Genomic DNA, 4,620 nt, shown 5'->3' with positions numbered 1-4,620 from the left:
GGGGGGGGGGGGGGTTCTGCTCCTTGGTGGGCCACGCCCTCCCCGGGCACATATTCTCTCCGGCCAAGTGTTTCGTCCAAGCCCCGGGCCCTGACCACAAAAAGTGCCCTTTTCTTCGGCGGACTCACCTCAGACGTGAGGTACCACAGAGCCAAACCGCCTGCTAAAAGGACATCCCCAGCACATTTTTTTCTCGTCAGAGGGGCCGTGGCCGGCGGCCACAAACAGCACACCCTTCCCCCCATCCTGGGGCCCTCTAAAACTGCTCCCTTGGTCCCTGCTTTATTTATGGCAGAAGAGCAGCTACCTAAAGGAGCTGCTGGCTTAGGTAGGGTGCTCCCGGTTGACCCAAAGCAAGTGGGGCAAATCTCTGGCGAGAGCCAAGCTGTCAAACAGGGTTGCACGTCAGTGCTGCTGTACCCACTCCAACATTTCAGTAAAAAATGCAAAATATAATGGCAACGCCCTTCCCCAGGGGTTTGGGGTGGTGGGGGACCGGGGAGGGGTGGGGCGAAGGTGGACGACAGCCTGCGTGGAAATACTCCAGTGTGCCCTGGGAAACGTTCCACTCGAGCGGTGGGAGAGGAGGACACACTTCACAAGCGTTTAGACGATTTCTTGTTTAAAAAAAAAAAAAAAAATTTTTTTTTTTTGGGTGGTACAAAACCTGGTTGTGAAAGGAAAAGAAAATGCCAGCCCTGTTTGACAGACATCAGATTTATGACCGTTTTTTAAAGCCTCAAGTACGTCACAAGAACTGGCCCACCCACTGTCCTGCCCCAATTGTAAACACGGCCGGGGCCCTAGTCCCGCTCTCCCCCTATCGGACCTGTGGTCCTCCACCTCTGAACAGCCCTTGTTCCCGTCCACTGGTCTCTGCTGAGTTAAAAAGATGCCTGGCTGTATATATACGGAGAGTACACCATGGAGCTCTCTGAGCTAAACCTCCAAGACAAACAGGGCCGGCTCACGCCTCCACCGTCTGCAGGCAGGCCGCAGATGTTAATAAACAAGGTTGGGGTTTATGGTCTGCCCATTGATTTCTCCATCCATTTTACACCCGACAAGTCAGGAGACCGTTTTGTATTTTTTGTTTGTTTTTTATCCCCCCCCCCCTTGCCTTAACGTACAAACTCAGTAAACTGTTGTCAGGCTTGGCGATAAATTTATGAATTTTGGCCTCCAGATGTGGCTGGAAATAAAAGTAAACACGGGGAATGAGCAACTGCCTTTCAGGTTTATGCACGGTGAGGCTGAGTCTGCAAAAACCGGGGCCGAGAGAGACGCTCGTCTGCCCTTTTCAATGAGACACCAGGAGATAGTTTTCTTAAAGGTAGGGATGCTATTCAGAGCAGGAAAGAGATGCCAAGGTCCTCTGGAAAATTTTAGGGTGAGGATTAGAAGGTAGAGATTTGGACCCCTGTCCAGAATCATTCATAATCGAATCCCTCACTGGCCTGGTGGGTCACAGCCGTGGCCTCCAGCAACTTGGGCCAGGACACGGGCCTGCTGGAAGAAAGCCTTCAGATGAGAAAGAACCGAAAACCTGCCTTTCATGAGATCTTCTTTTCTGGTATCATTTATCCAGAAAGAAGAGACACGGAGGCATTCAGAAAAAACCCAAAGGGTCAAGTGTAAACTGACAGGTGTGTCTATTCCAATCACAAACGAATAGGTTCTACTTGATTTTGTAGGTCAAAGCCTTGAAGGCGTTTCAAATCAGAAGTCCAGCTAACTAGCCACCGTGAGACACAGGACAGAAAACACCATATGCATCTGAAAAAGGCCGTGTGTTATAACTTGGCATTTCTTATGCTTCTGCTTTAGAAGAAAAAGAGAGAGAGACAGAGACAGAGACAGAGAGAGACAGAGAGAGACAGAGAGAGACAGGGCCCGAGGCATAGCATTTGAGTGAAGTGGAAGACTGTGTGTCTTTTCGGAGTGCGTTTCCTTCAGCAAAGTCATAAAACAAAAAATTCATAAGGCAAAGGTTTCCTTGGTAACAATTCCGTGGAAATATCTGTGAAGCCGTGACCAACTGCACATACTGAAGATGCTCCCCCGTGGAAATGGCTTGGCAAGGGGGGAAATGACAGGCTAGAGTGTGTATTAACAGGGAGGGAGCGGTCGTTACAACCCCTCTTTGTTCCAGAGAAGAGGCTAGTCACTCATCTCCAAAAATCGAGTAACAGAACTACGTTTGCGTTAAGACTGGAGCCAGGAAGCCACTGGGAATTGAAGCTTTGGGGAGAGGTCACTAGCAATACACTTGGGACCTATATTAGAAGAAAATCGTTTGGGTTTTACAGCAATGGATTTTATACCTTGTTTTCATTTTTTAAATGGAACTCTAAGATGAACCTTAAAGAATTCTTCCTCTGGATAAGAAATCACAGGATCGTCAAATTATATATCCTCAGGAAGATTCATGAAAGGTCCACTATCAATTCTCCACCTCTGTACTCTGATGAAATCACGGGCCACAGCCATGGAGCTGGCTGGCTCAGCTTATAGACCTGAAGTGTCCTTTATTTAGCCTGATGTATGCTTTAACCTTTCTAAAAAAATAGGTGATCGGATGTAACAATGGGAGATTTTTAGGTTTTGCATAAAAATCTGGATTTCTGGATGGTCTTGAAAAATGAGAAGATCTGGCAACCTCACACCTATGTTCCTACAAAGGAACAAGTAGTCAGAGCCGAGAAGCAGCTGCCTCTTTAAGGCAGGGCATGTGCTCTCCAGTGTACTGCAATCCACACCCTGCCAAAGCACATGCCTTATTCATTTGAGTTACCTTCCTGGACCCTGTAGGCATTTGAGTTTATAATTCCTGGTAAGAAAAAAATCATCTCCACTCTGAGGTTTCTATTTGATCTTTCCCATGTGAATATCAACAATGGATGTTGATCCACTAAGCCCTTCTACGTACATGTAAGTAACCCGGCTTGGTAGAAAGACACTCAAAAATAAGAGACGACTTAACACCAGTAACTGTCACTCTTAGATTTTCCAGTGCAAGCCAGTAGCACTTTCAGTGCTGTGACACTCCAAAGTTCCTAACCATGAAACGACTTGAGCAGATGTATTAGATCTTTATAGATGTTACTTAACAGCAGCATGAGAGGAGGACCCAAGAAAGCAACCAACAGACACGAGTCATCTCTCTCTCCTAACACATTTTAGTAACTATCACATATGGATCACTATATTAATATATTCTTAAGGGACTTACAATGCAGTAAGTGTGCATTTATGTAAGGACACGGGAGCCAGTTTGAAGGAGCTCCCATTGGCAAATCTGGAACATTCGGAGCACCAAAATAACAAAAGTAGTGAACTATAAACCACTGAATAATTCAGGAATTCAGGAATTCATGAGTCCAGTGAATGGACAGGTATATAAATAAATAGGGGGGAGGGGGGTCTCTTGCTAACAGTAGAACGCCAAGAACCAAATGATAAATTTTGAGTGAGCACTGGGGTTAGAAACTCATTTGCAACCATCATGGTAAAGACTGGATCAGGCAAGAATCATCACTGGATGCTAATTCTAGGAGGAACTTTTGATGAGTATCTTTGCATAACTTTAAAGGTTCTCCCCAGCAGACTGTTCATTCGTTGCAAGGGAGAAAGAACACAGTAATTACACATCGGAGAAGTCAGACAACACTTTACGTGGGCCACCAAAATTAGCATCACCAATCACGAACAGATGGACATTGGGTACTGCCAGATGTGACACGATGAGAAAGATACCATACCCCCATCCAGTATTCCGGCCAAGAATACATAACCTCAATCTAATCACGAGGAAACTTCAAACACAAAATGAGGACTTTTCCATTAAAACATGGAGGAGGAGGGAACTGTATCCTTTAAAAATGTCCACGTCATAAAAAACAAAGAAAAGCTGTGGAAATGTGCCAGATTAAAGGAGGCTAAGAAACACGACAACTCAATGAAATAGCTGACTCTAGACTAGCTTCTGTAATGGAGGGAAACAGTGTCGCAAAGGTCATTATTTGAACAACAGACAAACCTGGAACATGGATGGAGATTAGACAAAAGTATCAATGGGAATTTATGACAGTGATCATTGAACTGCTGTTACGTAAGAGCACATCCCTTTTCTCAGGAAATACAACTGATGAATTTAGATGGGGTAAAATGTTAAAAACACGTGAATCTGAGTCAAGGATATATGAGTGTTTCTTGTGCCATTTTTAGAATGTTTGAATTATTTCCAAATTGAAAGTTTAAAATGTGTGAGCACGTGCACGTGTGTATAAAAGCAAGACACGGCACACAAGCGGATTTTAAGCACAAATGTGTGGGGCAAGCCCCTTGGAGTGGCAGGAGTGTGCACCAGGCATGGTTTAATGTAGGTCTCACACACAGGTAGCTCTTAGAGTTAAAAAGGTGGGATTTTCCAGACAAAGGGAATAAGAACCAAGATTAAGCAACTGGAACCTAAATGCCTGTTGGGGGAAAAAGCTGCCCAGAACACACTGCATATGCCAAAGGGGAATGGATGCTACCGCTGGAGAGATTGGGGGCCTGGGGTGGACCTGGATGGCAGGTTAAGGAGCTTATTTTCAGGATAAAATCCAGGGTAAGAGC

This window comes from Lipotes vexillifer, unplaced genomic scaffold (genome assembly GCF_000442215.2).
Source record: "Lipotes vexillifer unplaced genomic scaffold, Lipotes_vexillifer_v1.1 scaffold518, whole genome shotgun sequence".
NCBI lineage: Eukaryota > Metazoa > Chordata > Mammalia > Artiodactyla > Lipotidae > Lipotes > Lipotes vexillifer.
The sequence above is the reverse complement of the archived record's forward strand: the minus strand, read 5'-3'. Positions refer to the sequence as shown.